Genomic DNA, 14,312 nt, shown 5'->3' on the forward strand with positions numbered 1-14,312 from the left:
TGTCAGAAATGAGAAAGGATGAACTGCTGGTTATTCTGGATGCACGTTTCCTTCCATCACAGTTTGATATCTTAGGAAATTATAAAACCAGCTAGGAAGATGGGAGCCAGGATTGTGGGAAGGATCCTGGGGTAAATACACATCAATAAAATCTGACCATTCTATACTTTGTAGCCATATCTGACTTGTATTTCTTTCATTTAATTGTAATTATCAAGAGGATTAGAATAAGGAGTGAATCACTGTGTTAAAGGGCCTCTTTGCCTTTAACAGATGTGTATATATTATTTTGAGATTGATTTTTATATATAATAGGTGAGAATGTTTGACTTGGCTAATGTCAAAATCTTAAGGTCTGTGATGCTTAATACTGTCAACTTCATAGACTTTAGAATAACTTAGATATAGCTTTTGGTCATGCCTATACGTGTCATCTTCTCAGCATGTTTATGACGAAGGGGTATACAGATTAGGTTAATTGAGACTAGAAGTCCCGCCTCACCTGTGGATGCTACAATTTCAAAAGCTGTGGTCCTAAACTGAGTGCAAAGGAGGGAATGAGTTGAGATAAGCATTCATTCATCTCTCTCAGCCTCATGATTATGGATACAAAGGAAGAAGCTTCCCCATACTTCTGATAACCATCACTGGACTGTTCGTTCAACCGATGAGGAAGATAGGTTCTTCCTTCTGTACATGGATTTTGTCAGGTATTTGGCTCTGAAATAAAGAAAGGAACTTATATAATTCCCTTCAACAAAGATATAGTTCCATGTTCTCATTTCTTCAGGAACATTTACACTTTTACTGTGATGCATAATGTGTGACACTTAGAGTCATGTCTAGTGTCATCATGTGTCACATTCTACTTTCTTCGGCTGGATGTTCAAAAATTTTGACTTCTTCATCAGTGCTATCCTAGTTATGATTTATGTTGCTTGCCTGATCCCAACCCTTTGCAAATACAAAAAAAAAATTACTGAATAATGAGCAATATGTGTCTTTCATTGATAGTCTGATCCCTGAAGATATATCTCTCCATGGGCATGGTATCCTAGGAAATGTGGTACCAGGAAAACTTGTCAAGCTAACCTAGCATTGCTACCCTCCTGATGTTAAATGGACTATAATTGCCTTTAGGTGTTGGCTAAAGATCCTTTGTGAACAGAGAGGAAAAGGAACTCACTAGGGTCAGAGAGATTCAGCTTACTCTGTCACAAGCATACTGCAGAGGCTAAGAGCTGGTCAGTGATAGATGTCTCAGACCTTCCATGGGAGGGTTTCCTCTTAGAACAGGAAGAAATAAGCCAAGGTAGAGCAATTTGCCTTCTTTCTTGAACACGGATATTCACTCCTGTTTTTGCTTCTGCTTTCTGTGTGCATACGCTGCTATAACCCTCTGAATACAGAAGTACTTTTCTGTTCTGAGCTGTGGTACAGACAGTCCTGCAAGAGAAGCACCTTATTCCATTTCTTATGCATACAAAAATGAGAAGGAAAAAAAATTAAGGTTCAGTACAGAGCTAGGTAAAACATTTTAAGGCTTGTGTTTCTAACAATAAGGACTCTAAAGTATAAAGTCGGATTTTTAAGAGAAAGGCAACAGCAATACAGGATTCATCAGCCCAGAGCAGTTCAGGTGAATACCTGAAGGTGGAAAGGGAAAGGTCAATATCCAGGTGCAATGTGATCATTTCCAGGTGCAAACAATATTCTCAAAAGAACCAGCTTCTGAAATGTACTATCAGTATGAGGTCACATCTGTTCCCTACTTTTACATTCTAACATTTCTCTCTTCGATACTGACACATACATGTAGATTTATTTTACAAGTGCATGCCTGCATGCCTCCATGTTTGTGTGTGTGAGTGAGTGTGAATGTGTGTGTGTGTGTGTGTGTGTGTTGTATAAATACACTTGGGATTGATGTACGGAGTCATCTCCAATCAGATTGCTCTTCTACCTTATTCAATGAGTCAGGGTCTCTCAATAAAACCCAAACATCACCAATGTGACTAGTCTTGGCATCTAACTTCCTTTGGAGATCTCCCCTCTGTCTCTCATGGCTGAAATTACAGATTTTATACCTACTCAGTATGTATGTGGGTTCTAGGGATATGAACTCTGGTCCTCAAACTAAGTGCTTTAACCACAGAACAATTTCCCTAGTTCCAGAAATTTAAATATATTTGTGGGATTTGCATGCCTAAGACAAGTTTTAGTTACATTAGACAAAACCACAATTGATACAGCCACTTCCAAAAGCAACTGACTACTGAGGTGAGATGCAGCTAAATTTAAGTTTCAGGACTACTGGCAGATGGCTTTTTTTGCTTTTCCATATTCAGGCCATTCCCCCGAAAAATCCCCAATTCAAGCATCTACAGCATCTCTGAAGAATGCATTCTGACTGAAACAGGAGGCTCAGCAGTATAGTGAAGCTAACATTTCCTGGCTTTCTTTTGAGTCATAGCTCAGTGGCCTTGTCCTTTCCTGTTTCAAGGATTTGCCTTCTCCATTTGGCCTCCGCTGATTAGAAAAATGTTGGGCACAAAAGTAAGTCCCTAGTCTATAAACATCACCCAAGTTATACAGCAGAAGGAGAGGACTGCTGTTTGCTTGGTTCACTGACTTCCAGACTTTTTACAAATTAAAGGATGTGAAAGGATATAAAGCAGCCATATTGTTAGATAAACTGTTCAGGTTAAGTTTTACTCTTGGGTTTTCATTTAACTTAGCATGACAGAAGGTGTTCTGGTACATCCAAGGACGGAAATTAGCCTTCCATCGGTGTCCGGATGGCTCGATGTGGGAGGTGAGCCTTTTTCCTAAGTGTGCAGGCTTGTTTTCTCTTTTGGAATTTCAAATCGTCATGCTCTACTGTGCAACACAGTTTACAGAAGGAATTGCTGTTTTGATTGTGCTTTGTCGCATGTTTCCTTCTTGAAAGATAGTGGGCTTTTGAGATGGATTTTGTGGTGATATTTTGGAATGGATGAGATTTAGTGAGTCAAGTCTTACATGCTCTCTGTATTTTACATGCTTTCTGTATTAGGTTTATTTGAAGATGAAAAAGTTTTTCTCAGAAAGGAAGTTTAAATTCAGTCAGAAACAAAATCATAGGCTTGGGAAGTCACAAAGAAGTCAGAAGTAGGCACAGAAGTGCTTATCTACAGGGCCACAGAGAAGGTGGGGCCACGGGGTCCAAGAAACATTGTGTTTCAGCAAGAGAAACAGTCTAAAAGGAAATAATCAAATTTTACATGTCTTTGAGCTGGCTAATGGGCCATACATTATCAGAAAATAATGTCCAAAATTTTGTAAGCTGTTTCTAATTGTAAAATTGCAAATCAATCCATTTAAATTTCCTTAGACATTTCATTTTCCCTCTCAAATCTTTATCTGTAGAAAACCAAAACAGGCATCTTGGTTTTGCCAAAGAAACCCCATTGCTTTTTGCTTGGAGAAATTTAGGCTGTCTGTACAGGGTGATCTGTATGAAGCACCACACAAGGGCTCCTCCATATTTCCCCTCTTGTCTTCACTGTTATGAGCAGCTGCATTTTACTTGGAATCTTTGTAATTGGGGCCTTAATTGTTTATGTGGATGAACACTTCTTCAGTCTGTTTCTAGGAAAAGAAAATGTTATAAGGAAACACAAAATGAACCAAAGCGAAAGTGTTTCCTGCTGTCAAGGAGCTTGAGGGAAAAGGAAAATAATGAGGGTGGCCATCCTGGGAAGGAGTGGCACTGAGAGATGGCTCAGTCTGTTAAGTGATTGACATGAGAACATGAGGACCTAACTCCACTCCCCACACCCCACATCAAAAGTGGACATGATGATGTAGACCTGTAATTCCAGTGCTGAGGGATACAGACAAACGGAACCCTGAACTTCATTGGACAGCCAGCCTGGCCTACTTTGTGAATTCTTGGCCCGTGAAATACCTTTTCTCAGAAACAAAGATGGACTGCTCCTGGTGATCCACAATCTAAGTTGATTCCTGGGATTTACGCATGCGTACATATATACATATCCACCTACAAACATATATACTTAAACACATACATACAAAAGTGATAGATAGTTACCTATTGGGTACAGGCACTGCAATGACCTCTTCGATACAAGAAAAGTCATCGTAAGTTAGAATGATTACAGAATTAAATAACACAGGGACTGAACAGGAGGTGAACTGGAGAATATTGGCAGTGTTTGGAGGGAGGATACTGAAAGTGATTCTGAGTTTAGAGAGCAGTCAGACTTGGTTGAGAGGAGTCTTTAAGTATCTAGCAGGTATATGGAGGATCAGAGGAAAATAAAACCAAAATTGGGAGGACGTGAAAGTTCTTCAGACATCTTACAGTTGGACACTGGGAAGATTCTTTCCAGTTTACAAAAATAAGCAAGAATGTTTGGAAGAAACACTGGCAGGGATGATTGTGATAATCATGTACTTTCCAAATATTGCTGATTCTGATCCTCCTCCTCTACCACCAGAACCACCACCACTCCCTGTGTGGGGCTGTTTCCCAAGCCAATTTGCACACTTTGTTGGAGAAAGTCAATGGTGATCTCTAATTCATGAAAATGTTTACTCTGTGGACTAAGAGAAAAGAACAGATGTGGAAAATGGCCAGTTAAGGTAGCCCATTATGGTTGAACAACTTGTATGAGAGATTCAGCACTGAGGTTGTGAAAATTGGGCCAGGCAGTGAGGAATGGAACTTAGATACTTTAGATTATGTCTAAGTTTTGATATCTTTCACACCATTCTAGATTGGTGGCCAACATGGGGATTTATGACTCCATTTTACCCAAGTATTTATACAAATAGTAGATCTTTCCCGCCATTCCTGACTTTCCAGGAATGAATTTCTGCTAGAACTGGAGCAAATCTGTTTGGGTTAGGTAAAAGAAGGTTGTCAGCTTACTAAAAAATACAAGAGTCCAGGAAATAGTATGTGCAGAGCCCAGGTGTCTGTCTAATCAGTTCTGATGGCAGGAGGAGAGATTACTTGGAATGGAAATAAGCAGAACAGGCAGTTTTATGCCTTAGGTATTTATATCATCTATTAAAGATATTGCTATAGTGTCTTTTCAATGATTTGCTGGACAGTTAAATTCAAACTTCAGTTGAGTTTAATGCCCCAAAGTGGCTGTTTTACATAATTTATGTCACTAGAATTCCTTTCAAACTACAGTTGGACCTTCACAAGTTGAGGAAGAGGCAACAGACTGGGACCAATCATGGCTCATGAGTACCGTGGAGAAGCTCTCTGGATCTTCCTCCTTCATACAGTATTTACCCTTTCATAGAGTATTTATTCAGTGGTTTGTCTGAATGTTTATTGTCAAAGAGTGACATTGATTATTTATGTGAATTAATATATATTTTTTAAATTGATGATGCATATTGATTAAGGCAAGAATGTATGGTTGTAAGGAAATCTAGAATTTGTAGCATTATTATCCTGTATTTTAGGATTAATATCCATGTATCAGTGGGTTCACACCAAAATTGTCTTTCTGAGTCTGGGTTACCTCACTCAGGATGATACTTTCAAGTCTATCCATCTGCCAGCAAATTTCATGATATCAATGTTTTTACTGGCTGAGTAGTACTCACATATGTAAACTTATCACATTTTCCATATCCATTCTTTGGTTGAGTGACATCTAGGTTGTGTCCAGTTTCTGGTTACTACAATGAAAGCTGCTGTGAAGACTTGAGTGAGTATACTTATGGGACACTAGAGCTTCTTTTGGGTTTATCCCCGGAAGTGGTATAGCTGAGTCTTAAAGTAGATCTATTTCCAATTTTAAGAGAACCTACCAAGTTGATTTCCAAAATGGTTGTACAAGTTTGCACTCCCATGAGCAATGGAGGAGTGTACTATTTGCTCCCCATCCTCGTAAGCACAAGCTGTTGCTTGAATTTTTGATCTTGGCCATTTTGATTGGTGTAAAATAAAGTCTCAGAGTCATTTTGATCTGCATTTCCCTAATGACTAAGGATATTGAATATTTCTTTGAATGCTTCTTGGCTATTAGAGATTCTTTTTTGGGGGAATTCTCTATTTTCATATATATCCAATTTTTAATTGTTGTGGTAAGTCTCCAACCCAAATAGGCCGGTGCAAAGAAAACACAACTCAATTAACGTGAATACAAGCTGTGCACCTAGACTGGGCAGCTCTACCACTACACTGCTATATTCCCCATCTGTGAGATCCCTTAAAACTTACGATTTCTCGAGGCCACGTGCTTCTTCATTTTTCTTCCACCTCTTCCTCCTCAATTGTCCTCTCCCCCTCCTCCCTAAAACTTTTCAGCTCCACCTTCCCTCCTACTGCCCAATCACCAGCTCTAGCCTTTATTTTAAAAGTTAAAATGGGGAGAAGGTTCACAAGAAGTAAGTCCCCTAAGTACAGATTTCACTCCTAGTTCTAGGCAGCCCCTCCTGGGAAAGTGGAATTAGCATCAAAATACAAATAGCATCTGGGCTATTTCCACAACATTTAATTGTGTTATTTAGCTTGTTGATATCTAGTTCCTTGAGTTCTTCATATATTTTGGATGTCAGCTCTCTGTCAGATGTGGAGTTCATGAAAATATTTTTCTATTCTATAGGATGCCATTCCCTTTCTTTTTGAGGGTGTTCATTGCCTTGCAGAGGCTTTTCAGTTTCATGAAGTTGATCATCATTTATTGATTGTTGATCTTACTGCCTAAACTATTAATATTCTGTTTAGGACATTGTTTCCTGAACCAATGTATGCAAGGTTATTCCCCACTTTCTCTTCTATCAGATTTAGTATATCCAGTTTTATATTGACATCTTTGATCCACTTGGACTTATGTTTTGTGTATCACAGACCCAAAGAAGCTAACTAATAAGGAGAGGGAAAAGGGGAATGATTGTATCTCACTGAGAAGGGGAAATATATTAAACAGCTAAACATTGGGGGTGGATGGAGGGAATGAACTGGATGGGGGGATAAGAACTGGAATAGGAGAAATGTAGCAGGAGGAAGAGGATGGACGGAGAGAACACTTGGAGAGACAACTGGACTGAAGCGGGTGCATCTCTGGAATGAGCTAGTAAAATGCAGTCATCCAGGAATCTGTGAGAGTGACCCTAAGACACCTAGCAATGGTGGATATGGAACCTGAACCAGCCATCTCCTGTAACCAGGCAAAGCTTCTATTGGAGGGATTGAGACACCAACCCAGCTACAAAACTTTGTCCCACAATTTTTCCTGCCTACAAGATATGCAGAGATAAAATACAGGGCAGAATTTGAAGGGAGGGCCAACCAATGAATATGCCAGCTCGAACTCATATCATGAAAGGAAGCCCACCCCTTACGGTATTAGTGATATTCAGCTATACTTGCAGACAGGAGCCTAGAATAAATGTCATCAGAGAGCTTTCACCCAGCAGCTGATGGAATGTGATGCAGATATTGACAGTCAAACATTAAGGTGAGTTTGGGGAATCTTGCGGAACAGGGGGAAAAAAGAATGAAGGAGCCAGCAGAATCAAGTAAGCTACAAAGAAAAAAAACAAGCCTACAGAATCAATTAACCTAGGACGTTAGGGCATCATAGAAACTGAACTGCCAACGTGAAAGCATCAACGGGTCAGAGCTAGGCTCTCTGCTCACATAATTGTGCAGTTGGCTCTTCCTGTGGGACTCCTAAAGCAGGAGCAGGACTGTTTCTGATTTCATTGCCTGCCTCGGGATCCCCTTTCCTAAGCTGGACTGCCTCTTCTAACCTCTTTAGAAGAAGATTTGTCTAGTTTTGCTGCAACCTGATAAACCATGGCTGGGTGGATATCCATGGGAGGCCTGCCCTTTTCTGGGGAGAAAGGGTGGATGAGGTCAGGGAGCTGAAATGAGAGGGAGGTACTGAAATTAGACAAGGGAGGAAAGCTGTGATTGGGACTTAAAGTAAGTAAATAACCTAATCAATAAAAAATAATTGTCTAATTGAAATACAAAACAATATGATGGGTTAGGAACAGAGCCCACTGATGCAGTCCTTGTTGATTGTGTCCAAGACACTGGGTTTTATCTCTAGACTGAGAGAAACAGAGGATGCAAACAAGCAAGCCAACTTGATTGAAATTAATTGTGGGGGTAATTGCAGATCTCTATACAGGCGACCAGAGCTACAGATCTGTTCATCTTAAGTAGGTGAAGTTACTACATGGGTATTGTTTATTGCAGCTGCCATAATAAATAATAGGACATACGTTATCATGTTTTTGTTTTGTTTTTATGATTAGGTTCTTATGGAGCTCAAACTGTCCTAGAACAGTAAACCATGCTGGCCTTGAACTTGCAGTTGTTTTGGCTAGCATCCAGAGTGCTCAGACTGCAGACAGTTAGGGCTATACCCCGTAAGCGGATTTATTTTCTCACAGTTGTTGAGATCTTAAGAGTCAAAGTGCCACTAGTGCTGAATCCCTCTGAAGCACCTTCCTTGCCTTGTGGCCATATTTCCCCTATATTGTTTCATCTTCTTTCTTCTGTAAATGCCTGGAATCAAATATATCCTTGTCAAGGACAGCAGGCACATTGACTTAGAACCTATACCAATTGGATCTAATGTTAACTTACTCACTTTCGTAAAGACACTGACAACCTAGATGATGACATTCCGAAGGACTGACTGGGTGTCAGAGCTTCAAATGAGATGGTTGAGGAAGGCCCAATTACTTCTGTGATAGTATATGAGTTGTATATCAATAGTACAGGCACTGTTGGAGGAAGGCAGCAAGAAATGAAGGAAGGAAGGATGGAAGGATGGAAGGATGGAAGGATGGAAGGAAGGGAGACAGAAACAAAGAAAGGAAGACAGAAGGAAGAAAGGAAGGAAAGGGAAAAGGGAGGGAGGGAAGGAAATAAAGGCAAAACAGAAAGAAAGGAAGTAAAGTGAAGCAAGGGAGAGAGGAATGAAAGGACAGAAAAGAAGGAAAGCAGATTTAAAGACATGGAAAAAGAAGAAGAACGGGCAGAACGAGTGGAGTTCAGCTAGGTCACTTTTGTTCAAACTCTTTCAGCTAGTGAGTTTTCACAGGTCCAAGGCTGTCCGTGCCTCCTGGTCCATATCCAAGGATGATAATAATGACACACATATTTCCATGGGAACCAGAGTGAGTCGTGTGATGCTTACTGTGCTTCTTGACATGTAGAAAGCATTCAGTGCACGTTAATCTCAATTGTTGTAAACAGAAGCAAACTGGGACTATTTTGTGTTGAACATGATGATGACCAGAGCATAGGCATGTGGTTATCCCAGTGTCACAAATGTCATCTTAGGAAGCTTACTTTTTTAAACTACAGAAGTTAGAATACTCAGGATCATTTCAGACCAGTGTAGTATGAAGTACTTTAGAACAACCCATCCATTCATTCATTCATTCACTCATTCACCCCTTTCTCCTATTCTTTATGGGGTAAAGACCACATGTAGCAAGAGGTACTGTACTCCAGTATAACTCTTCCAAATTTATTTACTTGTTAGTGGATTTCTTAATAATGCTCTTCAGGGTTCTGTGAAATGCTTAGCCTGAGTCATACTTTGTTAGTGAGACTGTGAATAATTACACTTTGTAATTTTCTGACTGTGTGCTTGTCAATCAAAGTGCAGGTTTCTTTTCTTTTTTCTTTTCTTTTCTTTTTTTCTTTTTTTCTTTCTTTGTTTTGTTTTGTTTGTTTTGGCTTGGTTTTAATAGACTTGTGATCAGGAGTTATGTTCTTGATTCTGCCAGACCCCAGTTCCTTTCCAGAGAAACACCAGGAGGTGTTTATGGGGATGGTAAAAAAAAATGTCTAGAGGCATGGGGCTAGGAAGATGTTTCGATTGTTAAGAGCTCCTGATACTTATGTAGGGAACAAGAATCCAATTTTGGCACCTAAGTCAGGGAGCTCACAAATCAAAACACTACAGTTTTAAGGTATCCAACTGTCTCTTCTTATCTGCAAAGGTAACTCATTTATGTGAATGTATACACATACATATAAAAACAAAAGAAATTATGGAGAAGTAAGTGAGTGAGTGAATGAGTGAATGGGTGAATGAATGAATGAATGCCTAGAGGCACTTATAAATCTTCCTTCCCAGAATTCCTCTTTTCCTAATCCCAGGGCAGTATAATCCTTATTCCCTTGGCTGACCAGTTTCTGGGTGCTCAGTTCTTACTGGGTGCTGGGTTCTTTCTCATATACCCAAACTGACACAGTCCTTTTCCAGAGCAAATGCAAGTACATTCTCTTCGCCAGAATCCTCTCACATCTCCAAGGCCCCTGAATCAAGTTGGCAGGTGGACTTTATTCTGTTTCATTTCCATGTATCTTTTAGAAAAGCTTGCAGCAGAAACCCATCTTCTTTACCTTCAATCTTTATTTTAACAACACCTTTTATCTTTCTAAGAACTACTCCCAGAGTAATTCTCATATGTTAAAGTTAAAAACTAGAGATTTTTAAAATGTCAGTGTTGAGATGGCATGTGCACTAGATTTGAGTAAAGAATCCTAACAGGGCACTTGATTCAGGGACTTGATGTACAGACCAAATGAGAGAATGTATATGCTCGCTACAAATGAAGTATTCATACAAAGCTTTTATGTTTTACATATTAAATCCATAGTTCTTATCTTATGTAGCCATATTTATGAATATTTACCTATGGGTATTGATTCAACTGTGCTTCAGTACCTAATACATTACCCAATATTAGTAGGGAAGGTAAAGACACACAAACCCCTGCCCAATATTTGGGAGGTTACAGCCCAGCAGGGAAAAGAAGAGAAATATCTATAATATGTAAGGCAGATGTGAAGAGTCTCCATAAATGAGATCTACACATACCTATTTGCAACAAAAGAGAAAACTATGTCTTGAGCAAAAATAAATCTGTTTATGAACTGATCCATCTGAAGTCGCTGCTGAACAGATCATTCAGACATCTCCTCTAATTTCCTACTATCTGGAGTGTCATCATGGAAGTAATAGGGATGCTAAACCAAACTGTAGGTCTAATGAGATTAGAGATGAAATTATTCTTCAGAGTAAAATAAATAAACTAAAATAAACCCGTCTCCTCTGCGAGAGTACCTCAGCGGGAAGCTCTGTAATGAAATCCATGATTTCCAAGGGGTTGTGCTTTCCCAAGTTTTTGGCAAAGTGCTAGTTTCTCAGAGGCTGTTCATCCGAAAAAGCAATTTGACGACTTCAGTCTTTCTTGCCTTCCCCATCTGAAAGTGAGAGAAACCATGAGGACAATTATGCCCTTCCCCAAAGTGAAAACTTGGTTGGAGAGTGATATAAGCCTGACATAACTAATTGGGGCAAATATTCAGCACAAGGCACGGGAAATTAACCTCCAACGTCTCATTAGCATTAATGGGAATTGCACAGCTAATTCCCTCCCCATTGTGCACAATATTTACTTCATAATGTTTATCCTGACAGTCTACAACTTCCAGCAGGAAGCAATGATTTAGGCACATGGGGCTGAAAATTCTGCTGGCTACTTTGTGAGTCGCTTCCTAACCCTTTGCTTTCAACTTAGAGGATAGCCTCTGGGTGCCTTGTATCATTCCTAACCCTGCAGTCCCCACCCCTTCCCTTCAACCTATAGTACAGACGTATGTAGAAAAAAAAAATCAGCTTTGTATTTTTACCCAGTATGCTAGAATTTCAAACTCAAGACACACATAGATTGGATTACCAGCCTTAACTGAAGGAAAAGGTAACTGCTAGAACTACAGTTTTCGCTGTCTTTCTCTGTTCAATACTGTACTCATTATTAGCAAGTCTCATATGGCCACAGGCTCTGACCTATCTGTCTGTTCTACCGAACAAGTATTTAGCTGGCCCAGGGAGTCTGCTTCTGAGCCATTTGCCATTGTGCTGGAAAGTGTCAAGTTCTTAATTCCATGTAACTCCATTTACATCTTTCTGCCTTACAATGTTCAATTGTTCTGCCTTACAATTACAAGTGTCTTGTATGCATGAAGCTCTGGGACACAACATGTAGTTTATGGTAACACTGAGATTTAAAGTGCATACCTATCTTGTGTGTGTGTGTGTGTGTGTGTGTGTGTGTGTGAGAGAGAGAGAGAGAGAGAGAGAGAGAGAGAGAGAGAGAGAGAGAGAGAGAGGAACTTGTCTTTTTAGGGTAATCCCTGATCCTTGATCTCTGTCAAAGATCCCTTCAGCAAGAATCACTGGCTGATGACAGTAGAAGACTTATTATGAAATTGCAACATGAGTATGGTTTATTTACTTCATAAATAAACGCCACAAGCTGGGAGCTTATATGGGTAAGGCTCATCCTCTTAAAACCTATGACTCTCAGATCTTCCTTGAGGTTTTTTAATGAAAACTGTCTCCTGTCTTCTGTCAAACATGTGCTAGGGTGTCAAGAAGGAGTTTCTGAGAAATCATGTTGTCAGCAGTGTTACTCAGTGGGCACCAGAATGATAGCAATGTTTACATCTGATCCTGATATGCTGTATCACCTAAACCATACCAGAGGGCATTCTAAAGTTACCATGACATCACTACTATTCTGGACCATGGAAACAAATGGTTTATGTACTTTATATTTGTATTTAAGCAGCAAAGAGTAGCCAGTAGACTACATACCAATGTTGTCCTTTACTTACTGGTCCATATCACAGTGTTCTTTCAGATAACTGGAATATTATCCTTTAATTATCTTTGAACTTGCAGATTTTTTCAATCCATTCTCCTAACTCCCAAACCCTAAATATAATCACTTCATGTCTTGAAAATTAGATCACCAAATAGGTTATCCTCAGATAAATGAGAAAACTACTTTGTGTTTTTGCTAAAATACTCTTAAAGAGACTATAGCTCTGTGTTTCCTGTAGGGGGTTCCTTGTGGGGACAATAATTAGTTTTCTGACCTCAGCTTGATGATCACTTCAGAGAACACTTAAGTTGCATTTCGAACCAATATGATTTCCTCTAGCTTTAACACAGAACATTACATTTTATACTCACAACCTATGGATAGCAAATGGGGAAAGATCAGAAGATGAACACCGTGTATAAGATTCCCAGTTTTCATTGTCCTTATCTTCCAAATTGAATGTAGAAAAGTTTAGTTTTGTTAGTTGAGACAGATTCAACTGAACCCCTTTCTTCTATTCAAAGTCCTGTCTACAGGTTATTCTGAGGTGACATCTGTCTCCTTTGTCCCATCTATGATGTGCCCTGCTTTATGTGCCATTGAAAAAATCATCATGACCCCATACTCAGGGAATATTTCAATATATTTATTCTCAAAGCAGACATGTGATAAGAACTTGGACGTTTTTTTCTGTTCTGGGTTAACTGCTTCATTGAGCATGATTGGACTGTAGGATACTGAAAAAGAGGTAAACCTCATATTCACCAGTTTCTATCTGTCACCAGTGTGGTGTATACAGAAAATCCATGCTCATCAGTGTCTCTTTTGCACACTCTTTTCACATATTGCACGGGGGGGGGGAGGTCCTTACAGAAAATGTGTGTAAGTCTCTGTTCTCTCAAATCTAATCTCCAAATCTCATTGCCAGCTCTACAGCAGAACACCCACGGCAACCTTCTCCACCTGCATCTGCATCCTCTGGATCCTACAGATCTTCCCATTCTAATCTTCCCCTCCCACTTTTTGCTTTGTCCAAGACCCCAACTTTCTGATAAACAAAGAGCCACTCCTCTCAGGGAGGAGCAGGCTAACGTAGGACCCACAAGTAGTTGAAGGCAGATCAGGGCCCTGCCCCTCCCCAAGTCATCTCCTGCTCTTTAACAAGAAATCCAGTGCAGTCTCCCTTCCCTCTCTGACACCATCCCTAACAGAGCCTACAGATCTTCTATATCATTTTTCTCAAACCTATCACATTATCCCCAGCCTTCAGTATCATAGACATTTACAAGGAACAGGACAGTTAAGTAGAATAGGAAGTAAGTAAGCTAAATGAAGACCCTTCTATTCCCTCCTCCCTTCCAAGTCCAATCCCTTGTTTTTGTCCCCCAGTGCTGAAACAGAACACCAGATTAAGTCTTCTTTCCCCTATGTCCTCTTTCCCCTATGCCCATGTAATGTCTCTCTCCCTATGTACTCATTGTATTCTAGCCCCTAACTCCATCAGGCATCCCCACCTAAACCACAGCCACACCTACCTGAAAACCAGATAGGCTTCCTGAAGTTATTCTTTTTTCTCCCTCTTTCCCTAGATCAGTCTCTTCACCTGCTATGAAGCAGAAAACCCTTGACATCAT

Source organism: Apodemus sylvaticus, chromosome 13 (genome assembly GCF_947179515.1).
Source record: "Apodemus sylvaticus chromosome 13, mApoSyl1.1, whole genome shotgun sequence".
Taxonomy (NCBI): Eukaryota; Metazoa; Chordata; class Mammalia; order Rodentia; family Muridae; genus Apodemus; species Apodemus sylvaticus.